This window comes from Lissotriton vulgaris, chromosome 5 (genome assembly GCF_964263255.1).
Source record: "Lissotriton vulgaris chromosome 5, aLisVul1.2, whole genome shotgun sequence".
NCBI lineage: Eukaryota > Metazoa > Chordata > Amphibia > Caudata > Salamandridae > Lissotriton > Lissotriton vulgaris.
Genome location: NC_141693.1, coordinates 1,597,625,586 through 1,597,639,946, shown reverse-complemented (window position 1 = coordinate 1,597,639,946; position 14,361 = coordinate 1,597,625,586).

The following is a 14,361-nucleotide window of genomic DNA, read 5'->3' as shown; positions in this document are numbered from 1 at the left end:
TGACACTGTAGTGGATCCAACCAACACATCAGCACGAAGCACACACCATTAGCAGTTGCCGGGGTGGGGACATAGGGGGGTTGTTCAGTGGGAGTTTGGGGTGGGTCGGCAGCCGGGAAGCTGGTTGTCTGCAAGGGCGACTTCGAGTTAAGTGGGTCAGTTAGGCACCGCGCGGAGCTAGGAATGGTGGGGAGGAGCGGCCAGGTATGATAGGCTCCATAGCGCTCGGGGTGGGCCCTGGAACGGACAGTAGCATTGATCACGCAAGCGGAATGGCTGACGAAGGTATTGTTGAGGGTGGGGGGGTAAAATGCGGATACGTAAAACGATCTTTCGACCATGGTCCCTATGGGACGCTCACCGTGATGTTTTCCTACCAAGTGGAGTATTATGCCGCCCGGCCTCCGGGATGCGGGCTGAATGGCTGTGTATGATATACGCTTTACTGTTGATCGGGGGGGATGTCACGAGTGGACTGGTTGACTACTTGTATTCTGTGGTTTCTAACTCTGCAATAAAAACAAATTTAAAAAAAAAAAAAAAAAAAACAACCGGGCTGACCCCTTGGGCCCTCTGAGGGAGAAGTGGGAGACAGACGTAGGGCTACTAGAAGACGACGACTGGGAGAAGCATTGCAAGGCCCAAAAGAGGTGGCGATTAGGGCTCGGTTCAGACTGGTCCAGCTTCGTATACTAAATGTAAATGTAAATGTATTGCGATTTATATAGCGCACGTATCACCCGAAGGCATCAAGGCGCTTGCCTTGGGAACCCGTCCTGGTATTCCCCTGTGAGATAACCCCAGCAGGGTATCCACAAGGTGAAAGCCAGGCATCCCGCCGCGAGGGGCCGTAGTGGAGATTAAGCAAGCTATTGCCCAGAGTCGCAGAGTGTGAACACGTGAGTCGAGTAGGCACCGGAACGAGAATTATCGAGTCTGTGGAATTTTTTGAGCCCAAGACCCGCCGAGGCGGGGAATTGAACCCTGGTCCAGGACCGATCTCAGCTTCCGGGTCTGCCGCCTCTAACCCCTGAGCCACACTTCTCCACATCGCTCTTACACCCCACGCACGACACAGCACCGGATAGGCTGTGCAGATTCTAAGTTTTGCCTCAGGGGGTGAGGGGAAGAGGGCACGTTCTTCCACATACTGTGGGATTGCGCCAAGAAAAGGGCTTATTGGTATAGGCTCTCTGATATCATGGCGGAGGTAGTGGGGGCAGAAGTACCGCTAGAGGCTCGATGGCATATCCTGGGGGTAACGAGTGATATTACATGGCCTAAAGGTGACAAGATTTGGTTGGAATTAGCTAGCATTGTTGCAAAAAGAAATATAGCACGACTCTGGGGAAGTGAGGCATTGCCTACGGCGGAAGAGTGGGAAAGGGACCTCGATTGGTGCTAAAGGCGGAAAGAGTTATTTATAAGAGCAGAGGATGCCCAAAGAAATGGGAGAAAGTGTGGGGGCCATGGAGGCTATACAGAGGAGAATCAGTAGACACCCAGGCTGACTCTGCGTCAGACTAATAGCTAGAATAGGCCCAGAGGCCTGCTCCCTTCCTGAGGGGGAAGGGGTTGGATGGATGGCACGGTGGGGAATAGACAGGGTATGGGAGGGGGGTGGCACTTCAGTACGCAGTGATGTCCATTCACAACAACTTTGCTGGTGTGGGCCCCATACATTTGGGGTCAGGGCAAGGAGGGGCATAGGAGGTTTGATTTATCATGATGGCCGAGATGATGACATGTAATATAAATGGTGATGTCTTTTTATGTCGCCATGTATTACTTTTGCCGACCACTGTGTGATATTACTGGAGCATGTTTTATAATAAAAAGATTTTTTTTTTAAAAAGTTAAGGGAAGGCTGTGTTTATTTTACATTATTATCGCCAGGCTGCAGATAGAAGGGCCTAATAATGAGAAGAGCTCAGTCAGACCTATGACAAAGGCTGGGGCACAGAGTTGAAGAACTTTAATTCTTAAATAAAAGTCCTTGTCAACTCCATATTGAAGCATGAGAGCAAAAGATGTTTCCAAGTGCTTTTAAATGGGAGAATATTAAAATGACATGTTACCTTAATCATAAAGTTAAGTCTTCATTTTTAATTTTCTACCATTTCAAAGTGTCACATACAGCAGGCCTCTTGCTCCCAGTGGCTAGTAAACACATTGCATAATTATAACTTCAAAATACAGTCACTTGTTTTTAAATGGGAGAAATTTAAAGTGAGACAAATATTTCCATGAAACATTGTCTTAATGTTTTTCTCCACTTTCAATTAAGCCAAATAAACCGTAATGTTTTATAAAGCGTTTTTCTTTACTTTAAATTCTTCCCATTTAAACAAATGGCTGTAATTTTCAGTTTTAAATTTGGCAATACATCTATAGGCCACTGGGAGCAAGATGCCTGCTGTTTGTAAATATGACACTTTGAAATGGGAGAACATTTAAATGATCAGCTCTATGGAACTCATTTAAATATAAAGTGAACTCTTCAGTTTAATTTTCTTCCATTTCAATGAATCACCTTTACATGCATGCGAGAAATTTAAAGCCTAGAACATTTTTCCGTATTATGGACATTCTTGCACATCGTTTTTCTGCTCTATAATTTCTCCCATTTAAAAAAAAAGTTGTATGTTTGTGTTATGCATGTAATAAAGCATATATATGGCGTAATGTATGACCTGTGCCACAAGTACAGACAACACAGTTTCTCAGTCACCCATACACATATATTCCATTTATACACACACATGTTCATACAGCCCCAAAGACCATGATCTTACTATCACACCTGGCCCTGTCATAGTGCCCCTAGCCAAAGTATTTTTTTTTAAACAAGAATATCTGGCTCTATTGACATTAGGCTAAGTGAATGACGCTGGGCCAGAGGGGTATCTGATAACACTTCCATTGTTACTTCGCCTTTAGAAGCTCACAGTGATTTTTACCAATCAGAAGTAAGTCTCACTACAGAAAAGGTTGGAAACCCCTGAGATAGTGTCAGGACTCAGTTCGGGGAACTGGCATTTGTCAGGGACTCTGGCAATGACTGGTGCCAGGGTAGACTAAGTAGGCAGAATACTGGGCACAGAGCTGCCTAAGATCACACAGCAAGTCAAAGGAGAAAGGGACTCCAAAGAGGAAGATCTGTACAAGAGAATAAGAGCGGTAAGGCTCAAAATGGACAGGCCCTCATAGGTGATTTAGCATTCAGAAAAACTACACACAGACAGATATGCAAGACATATATATATAAAACAACATTAACAATAAAGAGAATGTGGGGTAAAGCACTCGGGAGCTCCACACGGTAAGACTCAGGAGCTCATTGTCACTAGCTTGGACAAACTGGTGTTTAGCGAAGAGCCTGCGCATAGTTTCCTTAAAACGACTAAAGTCATGTAGTATTGGGTCATTTCGTTCTACAAAAGGGATAGACCATGTAGCTGCAGTTCCGCCCAAATAGGAAAGAATAAATGATACCTTTGAAGTATCATTGGGAAATGCAGAAGGACGACACAAAAAAATGAAGCTGACATTGATTAATAAAGATTGCATACTTAGTATGATCTCCAAGAAAACGCTCGGGTGGTTGTAACACTGTCTTTGGTTTAACACTAGGTTTGTCCCACGGGGATACTCTAGGCTTGTTTGTTGTGGCTTGGCTTTATGTCAAGATGTGAGACCAGCCACTCACCTGAATTCCAGGACCGTCTGTAGGGGCAATGCTGGCTCCTCAACCCTCTAAGAACAACTTTCAGCACTACTGATTAACAGAAGCCCTGGCAGTTATTCCAAGAGGGAAGGGGAATTGGAGAGAGAGAGAAAACAAGAGAGAACTGCTACCGTCTGTTATGTGGGCCTGCCAGGATTTTGATTCTTGTTAACATGAACGACACCTACATATTAAGAAATGTATTTAAAATCCTATTATTCCCTATGTAATTAACTTATGCACCATACCTATAACATATGCATCTTACTACAACATGTTAATTACCTTCAGTTTCTAACAGGGAAGTATTTGTTCTCTTAGGAATAGCAGTTTTCTCTCCTAGATCTTGAATACATACATACCATCTATCAAAATTAATGTAACTTGTCAGTATGACTCAGCGATCCCCGCATACTATTAAATGACACTTACCGTTATCCAGCTAGTTAAGTTCTCCAATGAAGATTCAAACCTAGCATCCCTATTGTATGCACTATTTTACGACATAGCCAGTACAGCAGGTGCAAACATGTACTGAGCCTTCACTGGGAAAGTGCTGCACCTTAGTCACAGCAGCAGTAAGATCATTGATTGAGAACAAAACACTCACTAGTGTTGCAGAGATTCCACTCATGCCCGGGCTCCTCCGTTCTTCATGCTCAGTGGCATATGAAGCATGCAGCTGCTGCCCAGCTCGTTGCACGGCTGGGATACAAATGCCACAGTAGTCCACAATGTAAAGGTAGGCAGCACTTCACAACTTTCTCCTTGGCAGGTGCCGTGAGTTCAGCAGAACCCTGGGCACTAGAGTTGGCCTCCTCGCTTCAGCAAAATTGCAAGCTGGTAGCTGCCCACTTATCGGATCCAAAATGAGGGGAGCACTGCCAGCGCCAGTCAGCAGTGCATAGTCAATTTGCAGATAGCTAAATTTTCAGCTAGCTGGATACTCTACATTGGGGGGAGCAGGCAGGAAATACAGCACCTGCCCTGATCACAAGGACTGCTCTGCAACCGTACACTTGTCAGCCCCGCCAAGCTTCACCCCAAGGCGCAAACAATTCACTGCTTATACATTGGGCCAGTCGCACCACAGCTGCAAATGGCATGTCAAACTGTGAATAGCCAGAGGATATTGAGAGCAGCCGGACCCATGCTAGTGTGCCTATCATTGAGCCTGGTTGGCTGTGTTCTGCACCACAGTTTGAATGCCTGCAATATATTTTGGACATGGTGCTGGAAAGAAATTCAATGCCATAGTGCAAGTAAATTAAGAACAAAGGGATAATTTTGCAATGAAGAACTTGCATTCCACTTTCAAGCTTGAAGAGTTGACTGATTCTCCTGTTAAGTGTTAATTAGTTTGCTGCACCAACAATCCCAAGGGCTGCATCGACAATCCTATGGTGCAGGATGACTTGCTGTCAAAGAACTCTAGTTTGATAGAAGATAAAAGTATTGTTGAGAGTATAAAACATATAGCTGTGTAAGTGAAGAAAATCAGGGGAGGCTACTATAAATGAGGTGGAAGTTACGTAAAGTGAGTTGGTTTAAGTCTGGGAAGTTAGAAACCGCCTCAAATAAAGTGGAATGCTTTGTGAAGACTTGTGTGTGTAGAAAGAAAGGACACTATGCCAAAGTACATAGAAAGAATAAAGTTCAGATGTTAAAAGATGAAAATAATGAGAGTAAAGAAAAGATAAAAAGCTGGTCTTATATAACCCCAGGCTACGCAAAGCCGCAAAAAACTCCTCAACGCTACGTGGAGTTACGCGAGCATGCAGAGTTGCTTGTTCCGCATGATCGCAAGATGTTTTTGACGTTCGGCAACGCGTAATGCGTGTTCCAGGGAAATATCGCGCAAACTTCACCATACGGTCGCAGGGCACGGCCATCTTGCTTTCCTAGTCTTTGCATGGTTCTGGGGCCTGTTTTTCATTCCATCTTTTCAATCCTTTGTTTTTTACACAGTTTTTCTGATCTCTCTTTATTATCTATTCCTCGCTCCCCCTAGGAGTATATTTTGCATTTTATTTCTACTTTTACTGCGTTTTATGACTTTTTGCTACTGAAAAATTCCAAAAAGAACAAGGCAGCAGACCAGGTCAAGCACTCAGGATCCTATAGTTCCAAATTTGAGGTGGTGCAAACTACTTCCTACACCCGCTACCAATAGGTGTATAAATCAGAAATATGCAAACAAAAAATGGAAGGTGCACACAATTAGAGTCAAAAAAGCAGTAGTGTATTAAATTTCTTCTTTATTCAGTAGTAATCATTGGACATAGGCACAGCCAACGCGTTTCGTTCCATTTGCCTTTAAGGAACTTCGTCAGGGCAAAAAAATATAATTTCAGTGCTGTCACCAATATTGGACAGAAATATTAGGATCAAACAACCAGCTACCAATTGTGGGTCAAAGTAATATGACCTGTAGAGACGGTGTCCTCACTAGGTATAATAAGTCCAGTTGAATTCTCAAGTTGTCTTCCAAGTTCGCCAAGGTTGACTGGTGTCAAATATACAATTGGATGATGTGTGTAGTTGAATTATAGCTCCAAAGTGTGTAGTGTGTTTCGTGGCACTCCGGGACGCCACGAAAAGCAGGATTACGGGATACAAGCACCCTATTACAGGTGCTCGGTGGTTATTGCCACGGACACCGTACTACATTACGGATTGGTGGCGGTTACGCCTACACACTTGGCCCTTCCCGGAGAACGAAGTCACGAGGAATATAGGGAAATTCCCCACGGGAACTACTAGACCTCCTTTGGAGCTATAATTCAACTACACACATCATCCAATTGTATATTTGACACCAGTCAACCTTGGCGAACTTGGAAGACAACTTGAGAATTCAACTGGACTTATTATACCTAGTGAGGACACCGTCTCTACAGGTCATATTACTTTGACCCACAATTGGTAGCTGGTTGTTTGATCCTAATATTTCTGTCCAATATTGGTGACAGCACTGAAATTATATTTTTTTGCCCTGACGAAGTTCCTTAAAGGCAAATGGAACGAAACGCGTTGGCTGTGCCTATGTCCAATGATTACTACTGAATAAAGAAGAAGATATTTAATACACTACTGCTTTTTTGACTCTAATTGTGTGCACCTTCCATTTTTTGTTTGCTGACTTTTTGCTACTGTTTTATATTACTTGCTTTTTTACTTTCCTACTTCTTGTCCTGGCTTAATTTTTTACTCCTACGTTTTCTTTTCCACCCCCGTCCACCCAGAACCATGGCTAAGGCTACCTCTACAGGTTCAAGTAAGGGGAAGACGCCTGTACCCAAGAGCCACGTTCCTTGCGGCAGATGGAACCCAAAAATGGTGCAGCCCCGGGCCCTTTTCACCGAGTTACAGCGCTACCTCCCCTTAACCTTGGCGTCAGGCGGCAAGACCGCCTCCTGTTACGCTACCCAGGAGTGTCACTGCTGGTGGGCGAGGGTGCCCGAGCAATGTTTCACTGCTCTGGGGTCCGGCACACCCATACCCAGCTGACTCACCGGTGGTCAGACATCTTGGACCGGGAGCAGGACCTGCTAGGTGGTGATGTCGTGGGGCTTGGTGAGTATCTAATGCAAATTTGCCTAGCCTTGGTGCTGGTAAGTTCCAATTCTATTAAGGACTCGGAGGCGAGGATTATGCCATTCTTTCATCGCTTTATTCTCTACAGCCGCAAGAAAAAATATAACACAACTACTTTTCCCATGAACATTTGGGGGAAAGAATAAAGTCAAACATGAGTCCTATTACAGTGTCCATGTACAGGTGTCTCCCATCATGCTCCACTGTACTTGTCTCCTCCTCTTTCTTCGCGCGAAGCCAGAACATCCGTCCACTCACGCATCTTGTTTAGAACTATCTGCTCCTGCAAAAGAACATACCATCAGATCCATCCTATAACAATAGAAAGTCAGCTGTAAAACAGGAAGAGCAGTACACCGCAGAGCCATAAGCACACATTCGAAAAAGAACATAAACGCTTTACTTACATTGCATACGGGGAGGGTACACTTCCATGAAGTCACTGGGGGGGATAATCCTCGCCTCCGAGTCCTTAATAGAATTGGAACTTACCAGCACCAAGGCTAGGCAAATTCGCATTCTATGTCAGGACCGGAGGCTTCGGATTATGCCAGTTCAAAGCTTATCGACCACCAATCTGGCCACATCAATAACGGGCTTGAAATAGAACCTCTTGAACGTGGAGTCCGAGGACCAATCGGCCGCTCTCATCAGATCCTCCAACCGAGCCCCAAGGGCAAAAGCTTTAGACGCCATGGCACCTCGCGTAGAGTGAGCCCCAAACTGTTTAGTGTCAATCCCCGCCTCCTGCATGATCCAACGCACCCAACGGGCGATCGTCAGTGAAGTAACTGCCTTATACGGTTTACGCAGGGCAATAAGCAGCTGTCGTTCGCCTGGAGGGCGAGTATCCTCTGTCATAGCTTCATAAGCACGGAGGCACTGCACCACGCACAGCTTAGGGGAGTCCTGAAAAGCCGGGTACGAAAGACCCTAGTATTTGTTTTGGTCCGCCTGCTGACGGTAAAGGAAAATCCTTAAGGATAAAAAACCCTGGCCGTTATATCCAACGCTCGCACGTCCGAGACACGCCTGCAGGACACCAGGCACAACAACATGGCCAACTTAGCCGTCAACTCCTTACGCGTTAAAAACCTGTTCGGTTGCCAGGAAAGGAACAAATTCAGCACCCTGTTCACATCCCACAGGGCGGAATACAGAGGCTCCGGCGGCAAGGCAAGCCGTATACCCCGCAAGAGCCTACAGACTAAGGGGTGTTCGCCAACCGGGGACCCTTGAACCAGGTCGTGCCCCGCAGACACCGCCGACCGGAACGTATTGATCGATCGATAGGCCAGGCCCTGATCAGACAGTTCCGCCAGGAAATTTAAGACACGCACTACAGGTGCCCCCACGGGATCCAAACCCCGTCGCACACACCAACGACTCCACCGGAGCCAAGCCGATCTGTAGCGTTTGGTCGTGCTGTCGGCCCAAGCCTTGGAGAGCAAGTCCTCTGCCGTTCTCGAAAGGCCAGGCAGCGTCCAGCGTCGCCGGAGAGCCTCCACACCATCAGGCGCAACGAGCCCTCCAGGACTAACCTGTGGGGCGCTCCCTCCGGATTCAGCAGAATGTGGGGAGACTGGGGGAGTAGGATCGGAAAATCCCAAGAAAGTTCCAGAAGAACCGGAAGCCAAACTTGCGACCTCCACCATGGAGTGACCATCACTACCTGCGCCGACTGGCGACGCAACAACGCTGACACTCGCGTTATCATTGAGAACGGTGGAAACGCATATCCCTGTATTCCCGACCAGTCTTGGAGGAACGCATCCGTCGCCTCCGCCAGAGGGTCGGGGCGCCAGCTGAAATACCGCGGGAGCTGGTGGTCCAAGCGGGATGCAAACAGGTCCACCGAAAACGGGCCCCAAAGGTCCGAGAGTTCCGCAAACAGGGTAGGATCCAGCTTCCAAACGCTGGCGTCCAGAATGTTCCTCGAGTGCCAATCGGCCACCTCGTTCTGACGACCCGGCAGATATTCTGCCGTAACTGACACCTGGCGGTCCAGACAAAAGTGCCAGAAATCCCTGGCCAGGTCCGCTAACATCTTGTACCTGGTACCGCCCAGGTGGTTGATATAGCGGACTGCCGACACGTTGTCCATCCTCAGAAGGACGCAGGATTGCACTCTGTCCTTGGTCCAACATTGCACTGCGAAGGAGCCCGCTAGCAACTCCAAGCAGTTGATATGCAAGGACTGTTCGAGAGCAGACCAGGCGCCGCCCGTGGAGAAGTCTCCGCACCGCGCACCCCAGCCGGAACGGCTGGCGTCCGACTCGATCACGATATCTGGGGCGGAACCGAAAATCGCACGGCCATTCCAGGCTTACATGTGCGTAAGCCACCACTGCATTTCGTCCCTCACGTCCTCCGACAAAGGAATCAGTTGAGAGTACGTCAGGCCCCTCCGCAGGTGGTACGCCTTCAAACGCTGCATGGCGCGATAATGAAGGGGCCCTGGGAAGATAGCCTGGATCGAAGAGGACAAAAGGCCCACTAGCCTCGCCAGGTGGCGCAAGGAAATCATCCGCTTCTCTAGGGTTTGCCGCAACTCGTGTCTGATCCGCGCCATCTTCCTGGCCGGCAGGCTCAAGGTGGCCGCCACCGAGTCTATGGTGAAACCGAGGAATGTAGCGCATTGCATGGGAACCAAGAGAGACTTCTTCTCGTTGATCACGAACCCCAGGCCTTGCAAAAGGTTGACCGCCGACTGCAACTGTGACCGCAGTCTCTCGGGGCACTGATCCATGAGCAGCATGTCGTCTAGGTAGGCTATCATCCTGACCCCCTGAGCCCGCAAGGCCTCCACCACCGGCCGCAACACCTTTGTGAAGCACCAAGGTGTTGAGGAGAGCCCGAAAGGAAGAGTAGTAAACTCGTAAACCTGGCCGTCCCACCTGAATTGGAGGAAACGCCGATGAGGCGGAAAAATGGGAATCGTCAGATAAGCGTCTTTCAAGTCCAGCCTGGCCATCCAGTCGGACTGTCGCAAGACGTCGCGCAGCAGATGTATCCCTTTCATTTTGAAGTGCTGATACACCAACCACTCGTTGAACTCCTTCAGATTGATCACGGGGCGACTGCCCCTATCTACCTTGTCCACCAAGAAAAGATTGCTTACAAAACCTGAGGGGTGCTCGCAAGCGCAACAAATCGCCCCTTTTTGGAGGAGGGCAGCGACCTCTTCGCTCACCAAAGCCGCATCGCGCTGGGAAAAGGTAATGGGGCGAGGACGCTGTAGCTGACACGGACGGCCATGGAACTCCATTTGGAAGCCCTGAACCGTCTGCAGCACCCAAGCATCGCTGGTAAGGGAGGCCCATGCAGGAAGAAACTGCACCAAACGCCCCCCCACTTTCAAATTCGCGGAAGGCAGAACACTCACCTCGGCCACCGCCTTGCTGCTGGCCACGCTGACCACCACGACCTCCGAACTTCTGCCCTCTCGTGGGGTAGAAATTATTGAACTTGGCCCTGTCCTGGTACTGGCCACGTCCGGAGCCTTGACCTCGATCCGAGCTGGCGCCCCGGCCGAACAAGCGGCCCCTGCCTCGTCCGGCCTTGTCGAAAACCCGGGGCGCGAAAACCTTTTTGATATTGGACTGGGCACGATCCAGGGACGTGAAGGTCGCCACAAACTTCCCCAGTTCCTTGATGAACGGGTCACCAAACAAGCCCCCCTGGGCTACAGCACCCGCCTCCGACGAGGCGAGGTCGCCCAGCTTGGGGTCCACCTTGATCAGCAGGGAGCGCCTCCGCTCCGTCGAGAGTGCGCAGTTGGCGTTGCCAAGGAAAATAATGGCCCTCTGGGCCCAGTTGGAAAGGACCTCAGGGGAAGTCGCGTCACCCGACACCTTGGCCTCCTCCGCCATATCCAGGATTTTGGTAAGGGGCCCGACAGCATCCAGAAGCTTGTCCTGGCAAGTGCGCCAGGACCTGTCGATACCCTTCCACGGGTCCTTGACAAATATCTGTAGGAAGGTCGCCATCTTCGGATCGATGTCCGGGGTCATGGCCACCTTACCATCCAACGACGGCCGGGGACATTCCGCGCGCAGGCGGCTCCTAGCATCCTTGTCCACCGGCTTCCGTAGCCTATTAGCGACGTACTGGGCCACCTTGTCGCACGGGACCCACTCAGAGGAGCGGGGATGGACGATATCGTCCGGGTCCAACATGTCCGACGGACCTGCGGAGGATGAGGGCTGAGAAGGGAGCCACGACCTGGAAGAACAGGCCTCCTCCTCCGAGTCTGGGGAGTCGTCGTCGTCGCGCTGCGGGTCCGGAGACATCGCAGGTGGAGAAAGCGGCGGAGCCTCCGAAGGAAGAGGAGCAGGAGCTTGTGCGTCCCCCAGGGCCTTGAAGGCCCTCTTTACCTTGGCGAAAGCCGCCAAATCAACCCCCTCAATGCAAGGCTTCTTGGGAGGAGGCGGGTTAGGGGACGAATCAGGCCCGGAGGCCGGGACCGGCGCCGGAAGCAAGGCGGCAAACTTAGCATAGGCCTCGTCCAGGCACGCCGAAAGACGTTGTTCCAGGGGGACCATAGCCTGGTCGACCGCGCGGTAGATGGACTCGTCGACCGCCTGGTAAAAGTCATCGTCCAACGGGACATAGTTCAGGGGGTCTTACTCCGGATAATTGTCCGCGTTCCCCTTCATAGCGAGTTAAATTAGGCTCTAGCAACGGGAACGGCAGGCAAGAACAATGACCCTCCTCAGGGCGCTCTATAGTCTGGGGAGTCCCAGTGATATGGGTGGCCAGAGGCACACAATGAACGGGCAAAAGCCCTGGGAACGCTGCAGCCCACAGAGTCTCGGGGCGCCTCCCGGCAAAGCGGTCCCACAGCACACTTACGACCCCGTAGGGTGTTCGCCAAAAGTACAACCCAAAGGGCGTTCAGAAGTAAGGGAAACCTAATTGCGACCCCGCAGGGTGTCAGAGCCGGGAGGCTAGGCACGGGTCCGCTTGTGACAGGAGCGCGCCAGAACACTCTAGAAGCTTCTGGGAGCGCCCCTTCAGCAAACGAGACACCGGCCCCTGGTGGCTGCGCCACCACACCGCACACTACTGGGCAAAGATCGCGTAAGGAGCGCACTAGGCGTCCCGCGACCAACAAGGGAATCTGTGGAGAAAAACAGAAACCCGACACCCGGCCCAAAGGCCAAAGGCACCACACAGAAACCCAAAACCCAGGAGAGAAGGAAAAAACCAACTTAACTTGCTGCGAGCAGCGAAGAAAGAGGAGGAGACAAGTACAGTGGAGCATGATGAGAGACACCTGTACATGGACACTGTAATAGGACTCATGTTTGACTTTATTCTTTCCCCCAAATGTTCATGGGAAAAGTAGTTGTGTTATATTTTTTCTTGCTGCTGTAGAGAATAAAGCGATGAAAGAATGGCATAATCCGAAGCCTCAGGTCCTGACATAGAATTTATTACTATTATGTATTCTGTTCTGTGTTATTGCGAATACTTTTTCATACATATTCAATCATCATTTGGATCAGATATCATTATCTGCCTTATTGTAGTAGTCACAGTGAAAGTGAGCAGTTGCCATTGATGTAACCGAGTATGGCCTCCCATTATTGAAAAATAAGATAATTGTGTAGTTGTAGACTACAGCTTCCCCACCTGCAGATAGTAGTACATAAAAATAGCGTGAGTCTGCGACACGAGTATGCTTGTCTAGGGCACCAGCTGACTGAGCTGGCATGCCTACAACAAGGTTCATTAAGCTAAACAAGAGGGAGAAAAAGACTTGTTTACTCCATAGTGCCTTGTAGTAGTAATGCCTAAAACTCCCACAAATGTAAGAGGGCGAGGAAGTGGGAGGATACCACAAATGTTATGTACTGTGCTTGCTAGTGCTATTGGGCCACTATGTGTAGAATTAATTTTGTGTTACTGTTTTGCTAAGAGTATTGGTTACAATTGTCGTTTCTCTTTCTTGATATAGCTACTCCTTCCCAACCAAAAGGACCACCAAACAGGAAGGAGTTGGCAGCTATGGCCCGGTGCCGGAAGCTGTAGTCTATCTGCAAAGAATATCGGTAGCTGGTGGTTCTGACGGAGGAGGAGGTGACAGCAGCCTCCTCCAATGTGCTGGGACCCAGCAAGCCATCCCCAGTGGTATGGTGCCACGGTTTGGCAGCGGCCCGCCACGTTTCATTCAACAGTGCTGCCTCCCCTGTCGATGCAATTGTAAAGCATTCAAGCGCTGCATGCTCCTCCAGGTGGCGCGCCTAGAGGAGTGGATCAAGGTCCTGGAAGGTAACAAGCGAGCCTGCCGCTAGAACTCCGCATTGCCCCTATTTAAATCTTTTTTTTGGTGGGTGGGAATTGGGTGTTGGGGAAAAGTTGGGGTTCACATTTATTATGGGCAATGGACTCGGAACAGAAATTGGTTGGACTCCTTCAATATCATTGGACATTGATTGGGATTAGGGAAGGGGTGGGTCTGGCGTTGTGGGATATGTACATTAGTTTATTTTGTATGGGGAATAAATTATTTAATCTTAAAGTTTACATACAATGTAAACGTTTTGTGGGGGGGTTACTCTTTTACTTCACATGGTTTCCTTTGCTGCTGCATGGCCGCAGCCAGTTTTTGATTTAAATAATCTTCCGATCGTGTAAAACATGAAGAGATGGATGCAGTACCCTCACTTGTGAGTGACTTGTTGTACTAGTGCTGTCAGACCATCCTCCTAATCTATGCAGTCTGCAACTGGACTCTGAACGGAAGGGTGTGGGTTTGTGAATTAATGAATGAATTTCCATATTATTAATTATGCCTCCCCCAACCTTCTTCTCTTACCTGTGATTGATGTTTATTTAAACTTAGGCAAAGCGATGGCTGCATGGCGATGATGGTTTGGTTTCCCAAGATGCCATGGTGGTGGTGGTAGTAGTAGACACTGGCAGTAGCATTTGCAAAAAAAGAAAATGAGATAGTCAGTCGCCTGAGGGAGACTCGAGAAGGAGTAGTAGAACTGAGTACAGTACACAAGAAGACTGCCAAAGAACGAACC